Raw genomic sequence first — 18,452 nt, 5'->3', positions numbered from 1 at the left:
GTGGGGTCAGGGACCATTCGAATCCACATCCGTGCGATGTGCAAAGTTAGGGTAAAGCGACCGACATCTGAAAATGATCGTATCTTTAAGGCATTAAAGTACTGAAAGTTTAGTAGGCGACATTAAATGGCGCGATTCTCGTAAAGTAGAATGATATGTAAACAGTGCCCCAGAAACATTCCTTTTCCAAGTAATATGCAAAGTTATTTATTATCTTTGGCTTTATATCACAGACTGTTAAGAAGTTCTACTCAGGAGAAGCAGCTCAGGTTCAGATATGAATAAATTAAACAACTCGCCTAGTAGTATAGCAAAGATTCGTTCGTGGAAATCGCAGGAAGTCCATCAGAAGGAGGTTATTCAGACATCCAAATGCTGGGTTTCGACATTAGCATGATATCCAGTATGAATTCTCTAACATGTAGGCATCGAAGACCAACGAAGGCTCATGTTTATCTATTTTATATCCGGAGGATGAGGCTGTCGGATGATGGGTTAGACGAACAATTTGAAAGATTAATTTCCAAGATTGGGAACTTTAAAGGAATTCGATCACTTCCTGTATAGTGAAGTAAGTAGGTTCGTATAACTTTGATATTATAATTACTAAATCATGTTTGTATTATTAAGGCTCAGTAGTGGAACAATCAACTAGAACATTAAAAACCATATTCAGAAAGATCTTGTGATAGCTTGCGATGATCGTTCCTTCCACTTGTAGTTCCTTCAAATAATTAACTACACGATTATCCCAATCAAGAAACAGAAGCAACCATGCTTATCAGAACTCGTGGATAATGATTGGACGAGTCTTAGCATCCTCACTGTAATGAATTCATGATAATTGCAGTGTAGAATTAGTCGCTCAAACGAAGTATTGCTTCGCCCGCTATATAATACTCAGGAGAAAATGGTAGCCCGCATAAGCTTCCAAGCAGAGCCGGGGAATAATGTTGCCACAACCACAACCCTGCGAACACTCCGTTTCTGCAGGCAGGTGCCACGGAGTTGCCACGATCTGTACGCATAAAAATAAAATATTTAATCAGCATGAATCCCTATTCCAAGCGCTGATCCTGCTCTTCTCATCCTGTGCCCGTCCTGCACGGACTCGTGAAGGCGCAGGATGGAGTCCGCTGGCGGTGAGTAGCATCATCCCAGCGCTTCGCCGAGTTGGAATTCACCGTTTTTATTATTTTTGTCGGGGGAACATTAAAAAAAGATGAACAAGACAAAGTGCTGACCGAGCATGGAATGTGAAGTCCCCGTTTTTAGAGGATGCCTAGCGTTCGGGGACTTCCATAAAATGGCGCGCACACACACAGGTGTCGCTTAGCCCATCTAGGGAATCGTGTGCCGACTGCAAATCGTGCCACAGCTTAAAATGAATATAAAATTTCAAATGTCTCTCCCGCCAACCGTCGAATGGGGGAAATGGGGGAGGGGGTTGGTTTCGAGAAGGGCAGAAAAGTGTAGAATATTCGCACAATTGTGAAATGGAGTTGGGAAAAAACACACACCTAGACTGTGCACAATTAATGGTGCATTTGGGAGGGGGGAGTAGGGGCTGTTAAATCGAATCATAATTAAAATAATGCAAATTCTGCTGTTCCGTTTGCTGGAATGAATATCGCGTCGTTATAATCACGTTTCGTGTGGTAATGTGTATGCGCCGGCGAAGTAGTTCGACCAACAAGATACAAAATTATTTTAAACTTTTCTTTGCCAATGCTGCACACCGGGTTCATTAGCAGCATAATGGAGGAGAACATCCCTCCCGGATCGAAATTGGTTTGGCTCGAATTTAAATGCCGTACACGCTGGCGGGCCCCACCATTCGTCGTCGTGCTGGGCGCGAATGGGAACGTGTATTGCCCGTTTTTTGCTGCAATATTTATGATTGCCGCGCTTATTTATGGGGTATAAAATTAATTATGTTTAATGCTCATGTGATTTCACCGCGACCACCACGAAGTCACGCCACGGCGGGAACGATCTGAACGAGGCTTAGAGAATCTGTTAACCTCCCGGGATCTCTCTCTCTCTCTCTTTATGAGTATCGTCTTACGAGGTGCGATAATGAATGCCTTTGCTGGGTAGGAACCGAACCGGGCCCAAACGTGCAAATGATCGATACGGACACGCTACTCTCTACGGCAGGAGGTTACTTTTAGGATCACTTCCCGGTTAAGGGTCGACTCTGGCTGATTCTGAACGTGTATTGTTAAAGCAGTTCACCTCCCGGGCCATGACGGGGAACGACGTTGCATATGACCGGCGATGGCTGCTACAATCACCTTCCTTCCTACAGCACTTTCTGAGTTTTACGAGCGACTCTTCTACGCAGTACCTTCTTTTCGGGGTTGGTTTGATGAACCGAGGGCCACCTATCGCCGTAATCGTCGATTGGTTTCGCTAACCTTCTTAAAAGTTCTGCAATCTTCGTACTTTGCTGCTGACCGGCCACGAATCGAATGGAATGCGCTTACCAACCGTTAACGTCAACCGTGAATCGAGGTTATTGGGGAGGGTGATTATTTTGACGTTAAAAGATTTTTAAGTGATTCGCCGTTTTATTGTGCAATAAATATATCAATGCAGTGGGTCTGATGCAATCCGTCCACGTTGTGAAGTATGTGCATGAAAAACAATAAAGTTTGTAACTCTTCGCCACTGATTTCTAAAGGGACTTGAGTCAAACATAAATTTAGACATACTTTGCTCAAGGATTTTTATGATGCATGCGTGATAATTTGGCATCCTTTGTCCAAGAGTCGTTGAAGTTAATACATTTTAAGTTTCAATTTGAAGCCATTAAAATGAAAGATCATGAATTCTGACATATGTGAGGAATGAAAACGGTATCATCAAGTAAAACAGCTGATGACAAAACAATACCTCCGATTAGCATTTGAATCCCAATGGAATCATCTTCGGGTCCGGGGGCTCAAGATCCACAATATTCTGCCATGTCACGACGAATTCTTAATCTCTTTAGCGAGATCGAGATCAACATATCACATGGAAAGTCATCGAAGCTCAGAAAACAAAGCCCTGTGAGTTGTAGCGAATTAATCAAACAACATTGTCTCAAGGGCTATCAATTCGAATCGTCCAGGATCTTCATCCAACTAGCATAAGCACGTGTAATAATATTCCATCATCAACTGTTGAGACCACAAATCACAGTCAGGATTATTTGAATTTAAATGATTTCTTTGCTTGGATACTTGAGACTTACGCAGAGGCAGATGGGAGATGTCCAAACAAGCTGATCTTCGCTTTTACTATATCTCCAAATCCTGAGATGTTCAGAATGTCAACTCAGAAGGGACTCTTCAAACTAGAACTATCAAAATGAGATTAAAAGTCACTTAAGTAAGATTCTTCGATAAAATAAACTAAAGTTTGAGTTTGAGTGTGAGAAACTTGCATACATTACACCCCTGGATGAATTGCCGAATATAGAATCTTGGTGATTCTACAATAGAATGGCGATCTTATCTTAAAGTTTATATTAATAGCCTTGCATTCGGTCATTTTAGAATGCTCTATTTGTTCCGTTCCTAAATAAACTATACAAAAGTAAAGTTTCTGTTTCCCAACCCATGCCGTTTTAAAAACAAGCAGCTACCCTGTCTACGATACCTTCAAATGTCATGATAAGATCATTCGTGAGCTACTCCGCTATTCGCAAAACTCCGCCTTATCGCTCGAAACATCTTCATTTTTTTCTTGGGTCCAACTTTAAGATCGCTAATGCGTATCATCACATCGGCCGCATCGAGACCGCATTATCGCTGCACGTCGCCGCACATGGTCACTGGGCCACTGCCAAATCGCAGCGCATTGTGACGGCCGCATTTCTTCGGCGCGCGGTCATAAATTTACGCGCCTTATCGTGCCGGCCCTATCGGCAAAAGTTTCGCGAAGCGTCCTCTGGCCTGTTAATTGCCAAACGGTCGTGTCCCTGCAGGCCTGTCCAACCGGTACGGCAAGCCCATTCGATAGCCTAAAATCAACCCAGCCGCTACCATCATCGTCCATCCTTATCTGTGGTCTCTCACGTGCGAAACCGGGTGTCTTCGGAAACCCCGCAACATGTACGGCACCGTTGGCGCGATCTGTGCGGTATGACCTACGATTGTTATCGGCCGACACCAACAGCTGAGCGGTTCATCACTCATCAGCTGATTGTCTAGAGACGTGGTCATTCCCTTGGCATTTCGCACCAGACAGTGCTGGGGCGGTCTCTGGTGGAATCGAAGCGGGCGCCAACGGGGACGGCGTCTCCACTCCACAGCTCACGTACTTACGTAGAAATGATAAGGAAAGACCCTTGTCCGGCTTTGTCGCTCATTCGACCCAGCGCAGTGGCACCGGCAGCAGCAACAGCAGCGGCAGCGCTATTTAATTTGGCCCTCCTTACGAGTGTTATTTTTACCGCACGTCCGTTTATTACTGCCCTGCATCGCACATTGACACAATCTTCGATCGTCCGCCTCGTCATCGCATCGTGACCGTTGTCGCTGGGTAATGAATGAAATGAGCCCTCGTTAGTTTCTATTTTTTCTGCTGTTTGCCGAGGGGAACCAGGTTATCGATTGTTGACAAAACAATTGAGTCGCGGAAATTGCAACCCCACACACTCAGAGCTGGGAATGGGAGAGGGAGGCTCATAAGTCAGAGTGATGGAGAAGGTTGCTGGTAGCGATCACGGGATGTAATGAGTTTATTGCACCGCCCTACACACGCGGCGGTGCGTTGTGAGTTCTGGACGACGCCGCTGTAGGAGCTGTGGAAGCCGTTTCACAACATTTACTACAACCTTCGGTGGGTATGGTACAATTAATTCATGGCTCAGAAGAGGTTGAACTTTAAGTGCGGGATTACGCGATTGCAGATAATCAGTGGGTACCGAACAAAGATCCATTACTCAATATGTTGGCTCGTTGGTATTGCGTAGTACGAAGTGCAACAAAACTTTAAAGCCCAAGATAGTGCCACACTTTACGTACTTTAGACATGCACTTTCACGAAAAGAATCTGAAGAGAGTTTCTGACGAATACAAATATTATACCCAACCGCCCCCCCAGACTTGAGTATGACGTAAAAAGGCTGGATGGGAAAGATGTTGCACTTCGACTTTGCAGCATTCTTTGTCGGAGGTGAATAATTTGTGCCCCGGCGTGCGTCTGATAGATGAACACGTAGAGCCGTGCTGCTGCTAAAATTATGTCGATCACGAACCATAAACTTAATTAGCTGCCGAGCGTTTTGCACACTCGTGCTGCAGGTTGTTTGCCATTGCAAGGCAGGTCTTTGCCAGGCCACCATTGCCATTGGGGGGGAATTATTTTACAAGCAAACGAAGAAATGCTACACCAAACTGCTCGTTGGAATGCACAACACCGCGGTGTGCCATTATGGTTGTGATTAATTTGTGAGGTGTGTTCTGTCGACCATGCGGCAGATGTGTTTTGTGCTGCTAGCTACACGAAGAAACTCCAACAAAGTAGCTCCAAAGGCTTCCATCGGTTTTTGCTACATAATACAGCGTGGTGGTAGATCGACATCACAAACTCTCAACATGCCTGGATTGTCATTGAAAAGGCAAAGAAGGATATGTTGTCTTTACCCAGCGGACATCAATTACTTCCTCTGTTGGCCCTTATACTTAAACCCCCATTGTCGGACCGAACAGGATAGTCCTGCTGTCCGCATTGGTTGCGAAACTCATTGTTTTGTCCGTGCCAACAATTAACTCCTATCTTCTCGTTCACACTCGCCGCACCGATGCCTAGGCCGGGAGATAGCGTTTGAAGGGTTCGGCTGAATTGTTCCGGATCGATTCTTCGACATTATTGATGATGGCATCGAATGGTCAGTGCCGGTAATGGCAAAACGCTTTTGTTCCCTTGCACCCCAGTCCCACCGGTTTTACCCTTTTTGGAGGCCAGCCATATCGGTGAATTGTTTCCAGCTTGTGGGTTGTACTTCTATTTTCGTTTTACTTTTTGTTGTATAATTTATATTTAGTTTTGGCCACGAACGGCGGAATTGTTGCTGCCGGCGAATATTATTTATGAAAGTCTGCAACAGCTGAAAATCATTCATCTTGATTCGCTCGGGGCGAATTGTTTCCATCGCGATGGTTGGCACAATGTGGACCAAATGTCACGGGTACGGGGTTTTATGGTGTGTAATCGATTTTAATTGCCCGTACAGTAATCGATTTCGATTGTTAAACCCTTGTCTCGTCTATTTGATTGGGAAACGGTTTACAAATAAAAAAAAGGCGAGCTCAAAAAAACGAGCTAACAAAGAGAGAACTGCTGCGAATTGTTCCTTTATGGTTGATTTTTTTACAGTGGTCTTATTGCATGTTGGGTTGCGATTAATGGAATGGAACGTTCCATTCGAAATACAGAAAAAAAATTGACAATTAATATTGTCGGCGGTTGGTAAACACAGGAGACAATACTGCTAATCAAGGACTGGTGTTATTGTCAGCTTTATTAGTATCGTAAGAAGGCGAGCATGATTGTACAGGACTTTAATCTGCTCAGATTCACCTCAGGTGAGTCGCTCAGAGGCGACAGAAGCTAATGATAGAATAAAGGTTGGAGAACTTCGGCAAATGGGAGGTGCATATCCACAATGAAATTTCAATCAGAATATAACAAGTCACCAAAGCAACATCAAATGTAAGCTAGCCTACTGTCGAATTGAACATAAATTTGATGAGATACTAGCCACTAATGACATTAGCCACTAGGCTAATGTACCGAAAAACATGATCACCGGAATCTTTACAGCAACTTCATACAAGAAGAGGGATGAAATAAAGCGTAGTTGGGGTATTTCAGTCAGAATGATCTCCTTTAATACTTCAAGCTTGACTGAAATAAGAGTTAGAAGCAGCTTGGAAGTGGTCCGAATCCACTGATGTGATCTTCACCCCTTAGGAGATCTTCCTGGAACAGTGGAGTTCCGGTCTTTGTTGCTAGATTTCTAGGCTGCAAAGTGATTCGATTGCAATACGATCTTTAGATATGTAAATGTAGTAAAACAGGTTTGTTAAAAAGATCGAGACCAAACTAACTTTAATTTGTTTTTTGATCACCTGTTCTGTCTGCTGTTGAAATACTGGACCAAATAAAGAATAACGCTCGTGGAGGGAAATATTGGAGACCTTCTGCTTCAAGTAAATCTCGATAGTAAATCACATAGTAACGATGATGTAACCGACTTGCCAGACTGAATGGGTATAGTTAACAGGATCTTGAAGTACCGACAATTTCAATGATGTGACAGTACACTTGAAGGATTTGCTTTCTTGACTTTGGAACGGTAAAGTGTCTTGCCTAAAGGTGTAGCTTATTAGATTCAAAAGCAGTAGAAAGGTCCCATATAAACATAATTGTAGATATTACATACATGGCCAGAGATCTGCATCCGCAATCTTCCGACAAGATAAGCTTCTCGTACATCAAATATACAGAATATTTGCACAAAGTTGAGCCTCCAAGACTCCCGATCAAACTCACATCGACTACACAAGGTCCAAAACGGTCGATATCACACCCGACACTACAGTAACCTGATAGTGAAGCATGTTCTTTCGTCGTTCTCCAACGGTTTACCACCCTTCAAACATCAATCGCGGAAGTCGGTAAATTGATGCTTGCTCCCAATGTCCGACATTTACCACAACGTGCCGGACCGGATCATTACGAAGAATGGGAATTAAAGTGTCGCCCCCGAGTGCGCTGGGGTTGGCACTGGATCATTATCACCCCACACGGTGGCTGGGGGTGGGGTTGGGTGGCTGGCCGGTGCACTAAAGGTACCACTGCACGCCTAGTCGACCGTTAATAGTTGCATCAAATAAACACCGGTTTGAAACCGCGTTTTCGATGGTACACTAACGAGCCGGCTGGCGGTGGTTGTGGCACAGCGTGCTAAGCACGTACCGCGTCCGCTTTCGCGGAAACTAGCGGCAATTTAATATTTGAAATTTGAATTTTATGCTTGATTTGCCGTGCGTTCGCTTGCGTGGTCGGAATGATGGCTGGGACCGCCCCGTACACGGTACGCGCGCGACTATCTATCATGGCCGCATGATGATGATGTTCGCCCATCGAAGCATGAGTTTTCCGGCGCGCTGGAAGTGGTTTCGCGAGGCAAAGCGGGACGGTTTCGAGTGTATTCGAAATTAAATGAAATGCCGGCTACAGTAGCCGTACGGGTCGCCAGCACCTATATACGGCCACGAGCATTCGCTTACGCATATGGGCGTCCTCGGTTTGAGGCCAATATTTATTTATTCATTTGTTGTTATTATTCTTGGCCGAGGCCATAAATAAATGAACTTCCACGCAGGACGCAGAGCGCCGGGGTCATTTGATTATCCGGCGTATGCGAGTGTGCGAGGTTTCGATCGATCGCATCCGATTCCGGACGTCACCGTCTCCGTCTCGCAGCGCGACCACAATCGGACCTGTATGTTTATTCAACATATTTATGCTGCCGCTTCAAATGTGCGACCCTCCGGACCCTTCCGCGTTTCATATTTTGATGAGCCCCGGGACAGCACGATGTGCGCCTATTCGTATTGAATTTCTTGCACAAGCCATCGTCGTTGCGCTGCATATCAAAACATCCACAAAACACATGGGACGGTCGTTTCGAACCGCTCGCTGGCGTTTGAATTTCCAGTGCCTCTGTTCCCGCGCACGATGTGCTGTTGCCGGCGGCAGGACAAGCACCGCGTGTGTGTTTGCTCGTTTGCATAAAACTTTGCCATATCAATATTGATATTTTAATGCACATTCGAAACGAGACGAGCGTGCCTCGGCGACTGTCTCTTCCCGTGCGGCGGACCGTGCCCTCGTCCCAACAATGTTGCATTAACATCGCTCCGTAGGAATTGCGCCATTCAACCCCATTCTGGCCGGCGAAAGACGACCATCTTTTGCGATAGGCATCGACGAAAGTGGCAAGATAAGTTCTCCTTTCCAAACCCGAAAGACCTTTTAGGTCGATTTGAGGACCATTTTCTTCAAATGGTCTGTTCGGGGACGACGTTTCGCTTCCCGGCGACCCATTCGGGGTACGGCCGCTCGACAATGGCGGCCGATCGTTTGGAGTTCGCGCTCCGTTTATTCGTTAAATATTTGAACAAATTATTCTTAACGATGGAACTTTTCACAATTGGCGACGTTTTGGGGTTGTTCGTGTTCGTGTTCGTGGCCCGACACAAACCATTCCCAACCGCGGACGGGTGGTTTATGCGTGGAAGCATTACCACCCCCTTGTGCACATGACCCCCCCTTTTGATGTTATGAGGGGGTAGTAAAATTAAAACCAAGTCCAGCATGGCGAACCGCCGGCCAGTCCAGCAAAACTGTCATCGACAGACATGTGGTCGTTGTTTGTCTTGCACATGTCCTGATAGCGTATCGCAGCACATACTCCGTACCCCGGCGCAACTACAAAAAACAACGGAAACACGTACGACCGTCACGCACCGAAACTAATCGCCAAGCACAAGGAAGGCAACGTCGGAAACTTGCCGACGTAAATTATAAACAGCCCAACGGAAGCATCAAAACTGAATGTCATAATCATAAAAGAAATACGACCCCGAAAAATACGAGACACGGACGGGGAGGCTCAACGTTGTGCAAACATTCCGACACGAGTGCCAAGAATCGGTGGCGGGATTGCTACGGGGAAATGGGGAAAGCTGTGTTAAAGAAAGTAAAAACTCATGTTTTCCACAGCGAACCTCACCAATGCCTCACCGGAACGTCTTGACCGAGTACGAAGCTCCACTTTGCCATCCATTATGGGCAGCATCGTCATCGTCGAGCAGGAGGAGCACTGCGACATCAAAGGGAATGGCTCATTTCAGTTTTTCTTATTAAAGCACAACCTCTTGAGGAGAACGGGAGGACTCCCAGGAGCAGGACGCATAGAAAATTTGCCTTCCATGAGCAAGAAGAATGGCCAGAATAAATAGTCAAAGCTGGGCTGCGCTAAATGGGAAACAGTTGCAAGAGTTCCTCCGAGTGTGGCAGAGAAAAGCAAATGTCTGATGTATTTTAAATTGAAGCAAATGAGTTTGAGTCTGTTTTGTACATCCCGAGCCAAAGCACGTTCCAGGAGGGTCTCGAAATGTTTGTGCACTATCGATTACTCCCGAGCTGTCTAGTGCACACATTTTACGGAGCCATTTTCGACCTTTAACGATAACGTCTCTCGGAACGGTCCGTTGTCGCCGTTTGTAAACCATTAAAGACGGGAGCTGCGGGACATTTCAGTTGTTATCGGACTTGGGACTTGGGAAAGAGGCATCGCAACGCCCGGTGCTTTTCCAGCTGTGTCTTTAACTCCCCTAGTACGCTTTGAGAGCTCACTTTGCAAGCAATTGTACGCTTGCTTGGCTGTGTACGGAATGTTACGAGATTAAAATCCGATTGGATCGTTACGGTGTGCTGATATTCTTGACAGTTTCTTGTAAAAACATAGCACACACACACAAACTTTTGCTCCGTTTGCAGACATCCAGCAGGGACACGATCCACAATCGCTTTACGAGATACGATCAGAACTCGGATGGAACTTCCCATTCTTGATGGAAAACGATGGATGGTACATCCGTGCGCTGCTCGGCATAATTAAAACCCTCTCGCTCCAGGTGGTGCGGCACATCAAAAGTGCGAACATCTCACCGACGCCGTGCTCATTTCATTAGCGCACCTCGCGCCGGTTGTATAAACACGGCTTACGGATATTACGCGAAGTATTAGTGCGAGGAGCGCGAGGTTTTGCCATCGAGCTAACTAAAAAGGGGTTTTCTAAATTGATCACATTTCCATAAACTTTGCGAATGTGGGGGAGTTCCACCATCAAAAGGATATGACGGTTGCCGCGAGAAATACAGTTCCTTACCGCTCGGGGTGTTGCTAGCGAGTAGAAGCCACCCAGCAGACCGCGCTTTCAACATTTGTTCACACTGGCGCAAGATAAATCGTCATCGAATGACGCGGACGTGCCTGAACTGACGTCCGACTGCGAATGGAGAAACTGTCATCGTTTCTTCTGGAGGAATTTCTGCTTTTTCATCTCTCGCACTGGGGAGGGGGACGTCACGGAACCAGGGGTGGCCCGTGTGGGCATTGAGAGGGAGGGAACACTTAAGAGGCATTATCACGGCTATTATCATTTGAACGTCGACAGTTTTGATAAATATTTATCCTTCCGATCTGGCAATTTCGTCCGCACTGGGTATTCAGAGTTTTCGGAGTTGCACCACCAACTCCTCGCATTCAGACACTCCCTTTCGCATTGAATTTATTGCCCCTTGAGCGAGGAACTCCGACGCAGGGGTTGTAATGCTGTACGCACCGAATATCCCCCGTTTGATTGAACGAGTCGTCCCTGTCGGTCGTGCGGCAACAAAGTTTTTGTTTGCTGACGCGTTGCTCTGCCATCGTGGAGCAAATTCGTCCAATTTGGAAACTACAATCATCATCTACGGTTCGCACATTCGCACACCAACGTCGGGCAGAAGCGAAATAGGATTATCCTGTGAAGAAGCTGCCTCTGATTAGAGGGTGACCGTGGGTGCTATGGACGCAGTCAGCAACACATGGTGCAGTGGAGACGAACACGTGACGGGAAATGTTTTTCGGAGATTGGGCCTCGAGTACGGGAGTTTAGCCGAGAAACATTGACCTTTAATTAAGTGGTCATTTGTCGTGTGTCGATACAAGGGTTTTGCTCTGGAGAGCCTGAAGGGAGCAACCGCACCGTCACGTGCAACTTCAACGAGATATTTCGCCCGGGGCAACCCACTACTTTCGACCGTGGCAATCCGGGTGAAACCAATGGAACGCCTTTTTACGTCCCGGAAGTGGCCTCAAGGATTTGAAATGAAATTATAAATTTAATGCCTCTGACGTGCAGCCCTGCACTGCTGCCGGAGCTCGGCTTCAATTCCGGTCAGCCGGCAGCAGCAGGAGGCTCCAGTGCCAGCAGAGCATCCGTCCAAAAACCCCTCCCGAAGGGGGCAACTTCCGGTACGGGGAAACCAACGGAACACCGGCACCGGCAAATAAACGGAAGGATGGAATGAATTTATGGGGACATCCCAATGTTTCATAATTTAATTTGAAACGCTGAAAACTGTCATAAATAATCTTTCTCTTGTTTTCCACCATTCTGCCGCTGAGCAGAGGCCGGTGACTTCCTACGGGGTGCAGGATTTGGATTTATCTACCACGGGGTTTTGCTTTCCCTTTTTTACCAACCTACCAGAATGGAATGGAAACAACCATTCATGGACGATAGCGAAAGCGGGGGCCTTTTAAAATGGAGTGAGATAGACTTCAAATAGTGGCCGGCCATCCCCCTGGCAGCTTCCCGTCTCCCCTAATCAGAGAATATTCCGTTCGAATCTTTGCTTGTGGCCGGAAAACGTGAGCAAAATGATAAATGACACGGATGAATTGGTCGGTAACGAGGAGCAAACTCTTGGCTGCTGTTAGCCACAGGACTTGCGGAGACCCAGCAGCAGAGCAAGACACCCGATGTCCACGTTCCGATGTCACCCTGCCTGGATGTCAGCTGATTGCTTGGCTCGGTGGAGTTTTGCGCTCGATGCTACCAGAACGATGATTATTTAAGGAGCAAAATGTACAATTATGTGCTCATTTTCAAAATTGATGCCTCTTGTTTAAAATTTTGCTCCCCTTGTGGTGTGATGTTGTTTTTTTAGAGCAGGAAGAAAGTTGTGAAGAAAAGGACAGTGCAGAATTGGAATCTTTGTATCCACAAAACATACGCCTGACAAAGGGCGATAATTTTTGATACATTGGTGCTTCGATCGAATATAAGTAAAAAAAGAACCCGACGGTAGAATCAAAGCAGATGGCGGAATAATCGGGGACGATCTCTGCGTACGGGCTGTAAATTGATTGATTAACCTAATCAAGGGACAAATGCTTAGATTGAGGGTTCGTAGGGTTGATAAGTGGAATTAGGGCTTCTTTTGAAAATTATTCTATGCAATACACAAGGCGTTCGATTTTTAATGTCGCTCGGATTTTCTATAAATTACCAAAAAACGCTGGGAGAAGTACAATATATTGATCAGCGTGAGGTATTCTGAGGAGTTCGTGAGGTTCGTGAGGATTACAAATATAAAGCTCTATTATTTCAGTTAGCTTTTGTCTGATGTTAAGGATTTTGTTGAATTCTATGCTCTTCAAGATATTTCGATTCTTGGGTAATATCCTAAGCCATTCATCAGAACTCTTTCAGATATATTCTGAGCTGGAACATTGTGGAATCTCAAGACCACCAGTTGGTTTAAGTTAAGTTTTATAAATAAACTTGAGATGTATTGTGAGTTGTTAAGAGAATCTTCAATCTCAATTCCAACATGCTCTTCTGCATCACATTCTTGACTATTGTTGTATTTTTTACCACAATAGTTACAAAGGTCCTTCACGAATGACAGAATGGTATTGTTAGTGCATCTTACATTACTTAGTTATAATTGTCCCAAAAAGCACCACCCGAAATCGCAATCAAAATCAAACCCTTTCATTGTTTCAAACAATGCACAACGGGGCGAACACAATTGTGCACGATCCAGTGCCATTGTTCTTCACATCCTTCCCCCAGACAGCTGGACAAGTTATTTTGTGCAAAGTTTTCGCTTCCGGCCCTACGAAATACCGCTCACCGGGAGCCATTTTCATTAAACTCGATTCCAATTATTATGCGATCTCTTGAACGAAATTCCATCACGATGAAGAAGCGGGTACCTGTGGTGCTGAGTATCAAAATAACCGAAAAAAACCCCTCAACCCCTACATTCCTAAACTGTCCGACTTCCGACGGACTTAGAAAGATGCGGTCGAAGCGAATACCTTCGGTGGTGTAGAATAATTAAAACGAAAAATGCTGTTTCCGTTCGGTCTGTTCGTCCCTGCAACACCAACACCGGCCCCAGACGATGGTGGGCCGGCGGCCAGGTACGAGCACGCTTTGTGTGTGTGTGGCTCTGGCACCGAATGGAGCATCGGTCCCAAAACGGGGAGGGTGTCCACAGCATCACGGACGTTGCTGCCAGTGCAGTTTGGCCGGATGCCTTCACAAAGTACATTTTACAGCAAAACGGGGAAAAGTTGCCATTATAACGCGCTCTCTGTCTCCGCTGCCACTACTTTCACGAAGTCCTCCGCATATCCGAGTGCCATTTTATTATTCGCGATCCCTTTATTGCCGAGACACGGTGCGGCCGGACGACGGGGCCCGGTCCCTTGCCCCAAGTGTGTGGAAGCATTCCACGGTCGCCGCAAGGGTATGTATGTGTGGCCCTACGTCTGTGTGCTCTAGTTTGTCGTTTTCGTTGCTTTTACGACCGAACGTGTTTTGCAATTACGTAACGACACTTTATTACCGAAACACATGTTTGCCGAAGGGTTTTCTGGTTCTCCGGCCGCTTCCACCCGCCCGTCGCTTCACATAACGGACACAAAGGTAACGCCGGGAGGAAAATCCCTCTGGGGCAACATTCTGCGTTCTAGCATCGTTTTTGTATGTACACTCCGTACGCTTTTGGCTTAACCGACAGCAGACTTGCTTGCAGAATTTCATATCTTATCCTTACTTCTGTAAGTTGTCCACATGCTGGCTGTAGTGAGATCGTTGTTGGAGTCGGAACACAGCGACCAAACTGGAAGGAACTTCATTTGTGCAAAAGCGGATAGAGACTGATGATGAATTGAAGCCAACGAGAAAGTATTTGACCAAATTTATCACATTCTCCGATAATCTTCCAGTTAGAGAAACCTTCAAACTTACGTTGCGGAAAGCTTTAACAGACATCAACGAATTTCACTATCATTCCTTTCAAATTTGCCAGTAGTAAAATTCCTACCGTAATAAGTTTCATCATTCGCAAGGTGTTTGTGACGCAACTCGGGGCCCAGGAAAGGAAATCAATTGGAATTTTCCTACGCCAAGAAGCATTATTCCGTGGCGTACCGTTCGTGCCGGGAATATTGCAAATAGCGCAACGTCATCACTTAACACCGAAAAGGGGTCTGTCGGGGCTGAATTCTCGGCACACGAGCTCCAGCAACCTGGTCACAGTCAAGTAAAAGTTTACGCGAGCACGTTATTGGATTTTCCCTCGGCAAAAGACGGCCCCGCCTGCCCCATCGTTGCCATCGGGTGGCGGAGAACGCGCATTCCACAGATAAATCCCCCGAAGGTTAGTGTCGAGCGTTGTGTTTTAACAAAGCTTCTTACGATGTCAGCTAAAAGATGCACACCGGGAATGTATGTGTATAATATGCTAGCCTTACGTATGGTTGGTGTATGGCGAACCACTGGCAATAAGCCACCGAACGCATGCTCACCATTGGCCCAAAACTCTTCCACACTGTTCGTGATAGTTTGAAGAAATTGGGAAAAGTTTCGAATTCCGCATAGTGAATGGTTCAGATTTTTCGAATTTGCCACTCAGAGAGACGCATTGCATTAATGTCATCGTAACGAGCGGACACAGAAATTTGTATTAAACTGCTGTTAAAAGCAGATCGCTTGATGGCAGGAAAAGTTGGAAGTTGGACCAGAAAGCCGCGGAACCCACGGCACCCGATTGGAATGGATGTGTCTTTATATCGGATTATTATTAACATTTATTTAGTGTGTTTGAGCAGAATGTTTATCAACTCCCTGCCGGAAATGGATGCAGCAACCCGAACGAAAGTTCCAGCGAACTATTAAGCAAACACAATTTGTGCTCGCTGCAGCACCGGGAACCCACACGTCACGGTAATCTGTGCGGGATCCGATGGGGAAGCCATTTCTCTTTGATCTTGTGGGGCTTTATTGATGTTTGCAGGGATGCTGAATGTTGTGGAAACACTCGAATTCGTAGCTAATGGCGTGATGAACTTTACGCTTCGTTTGGATCAGTTGGTGCTTTAAGAACCATTCTGTGACTGATACACTCAAATGCGACATGTACTTCACAATAAAAATAGACAGTTGAAAGCAATAGAGAACACGAGGAAATTGCCTTCAGATTTCAAGAAAGGACAGCAAATCACGACTCTCACATCTCGTACCAATTATTCTCCCCGTTTAATCTTCCGAGAAGACGGTCTCTAACGATAAAGATGAGATGCTGGAAAGAAAAGGAAGAGAAATAACACTTGAATTTCCTTTCAAAATTTAACTATTCAAGAACATGTTGTTAATGAATTGACCGAGAGGAATGCTTTGCAGAAAGAACATCGAGAAGGATGCAACATCTTTTGATGTTTTCGTTCGGAATGAGATGATAATATTATTATAGCATTATGCTTTAATCGAGTTCGTTTCCGTCCCGAATGTCCCGAAGAAGGAAGAGCGGACGAAAAACCATGGCCTGGGCACGAACAGCACATCTCCGCAGGATATTGGATAGGGATGAATGATTTCGTGATTCCGATGCAGTGAGAAAAAAAAGGGATATTAGGGGACAACAACATCAAAGCTAATTTTGATTCGTTCCGCAGAATATACACAGCGAGCGGCTCGACACACACAAGCCGGCTGCACGGTTCCGTTCCATTAGGCGTGGATGAGCGCACGATGGCCGACAAGAACACTGGTGCTGGGCTGTGCGTTATCCCGGGGCCCGGTAGCTCTGGTTGTATCGTAACGAGCGGCATCTACAGTGACGAGGTGGCCGAGTGGTTAAGGCGTTGGACTGCTAATCCAATGTGCTCTGCACGCGTGGGTTCGAATCCCATCCTCGTCGGCAAGTTTTTTGCCACAGCCCACCGTGCCCGGGTTGTTCGTTCTTTATTGCCTTTTCGTAGTCCTCTGTTGGAGTTGTTGCGTATCTTCTCACAAACTCATGTTGCGGAAGCGTGTCGGTTGAATGTTCTCAGCCTGTGCTAACGTTGCTGCAATCAAAAGTGGCTTTGAGCAGCCGGCTCTCGACACGGGGATGTAGCTCAGTGGTAGAGCGCTCGCTTCGCATGTGAGAAGTCCCGGGTTCAATCCCCGGCATCTCCACTCGTTGGCAATCTTTTTGCCACTCACAGCACCCTATCATGTTTTGTTTTGATTCTCAATTTGTTTTGCTTCCTCCTTCGTCGCCTCTCTACCCACCCTTTTCGAACGCGTCTCGATTGATTCATGCTTTCGCGAACGATCGTTTTATTATTAATCCTCTCTGACACCCCTCCCGTCCACGAGCGTCTCCCCCTACCAATCCAAAAACCCACACGGACGAGAACGTTATTAGCCTATGACGGTGCCATAAATCTGTCCACGGTACGTGCATTTGTTTTGCCGTTCCTTCCACCCATCCCACTCGTTTCCTCCCCTTGCCAATGGGCATTCCCTGTTTTTTTTTTATCCCACCAAGTGTCGTTGCTAGGGTTGAAAGTGATACACAGGGAAAGACGCAACTAAAACCGTCTGCCACGCGATGAGAGATCGTTTATAATGTTTTGATTTAGGGGCGGCCCGTCAGCAAGGGGTTGTTGTTCGGGGTTCGGGGGTTGGAGTAATGCGGAAACCTGTGCACTACGTCCGAGCAGTGCCGGAGGGTTTACAGTTGCGGTAGGCATCACAACATCCCCTTGAGAGTGAATGTTGGTCACGTTGCATCATGCACAACACCGAGGGCACACACGGCACATACATTCTACGTACGAAGCACACGAAAGCGAGAGCATCCCTCTTGACGGATTCGAAGATGAAGGTACACTATCGGCTTCTGTGCGATGGTACGGATCGTGCGCAGGCCGAGCACTCAGAGGCCGTGCTGCTGGTGCTGACCAAGGCACAGGACCAAACTCGGGCTCCGGAAGAACGTGCCAAAAGGGCCGGGTAAAAAGCACACGAGAAGATTTATCGATTCGTCTGATTTCCCACCGGCTACCCCCAGCCACACGGGGCAGGGAATATTTGATACACGAGTGTTGTTTGCCTTAAAGAGCACCTCAGGTACGGTGGAGAATTGTATTTACCCCGTGTCGGACTACACACGGGTCGAGTGGTACAGCGAGATGAAATACACCTGCGAGATACGAAAAACTAAATTGGTTTTCCAGTTAATTTATCATTCATCAGTAGCATTCCCCTTTTTGGCGCAGGAATAGCAAACAAACAACGCAATGCAATTATTTTCTACGAAACTGCTGCTTTTGCTTTAATGCAACGATATTCTTGGAGTGTTCTTATCGAGCATAAATGCATCTCATCCGGCTAGACATGAATTATTCAAATTCCGTAGCATGTCCCGCGGCACGTGAAGAATGCACTGCCCGGTGCAAGACCAACCAGGGGTTCGGTTTGTGTGAAATGTTTATGTAATTGCTAACGGAAGTGCATTGGGCGAGCCTTGCATACCATGCCATCGTGC

General features: G+C 46.3%; 2 non-coding genes across 2 annotated transcripts; both read left to right on the top strand.

Annotated features, from left to right (window-relative positions):
- Positions 1-16,753: 16,753 nt before the first annotated feature.
- Trnas-gcu (transfer RNA serine (anticodon GCU)) lies at positions 16,754-16,835 on the top strand. The gene has a single exon. It is a non-coding gene; the product is annotated as a tRNA-Ser (tRNA).
- Positions 16,836-17,023: 188 nt separating this feature from the next.
- Positions 17,024-17,095, top strand: Trnaa-cgc (transfer RNA alanine (anticodon CGC)). The gene has a single exon. It is a non-coding gene; the product is annotated as a tRNA-Ala (tRNA).
- Positions 17,096-18,452: the final 1,357 nt, after the last annotated feature.

This window comes from Anopheles marshallii, chromosome 2 (genome assembly GCF_943734725.1).
Source record: "Anopheles marshallii chromosome 2, idAnoMarsDA_429_01, whole genome shotgun sequence".
Lineage (NCBI taxonomy): Eukaryota > Metazoa > Arthropoda > Insecta > Diptera > Culicidae > Anopheles > Anopheles marshallii.
The sequence above is the reverse complement of the archived record's forward strand: the minus strand, read 5'-3'. Positions and strand labels throughout refer to the sequence as shown.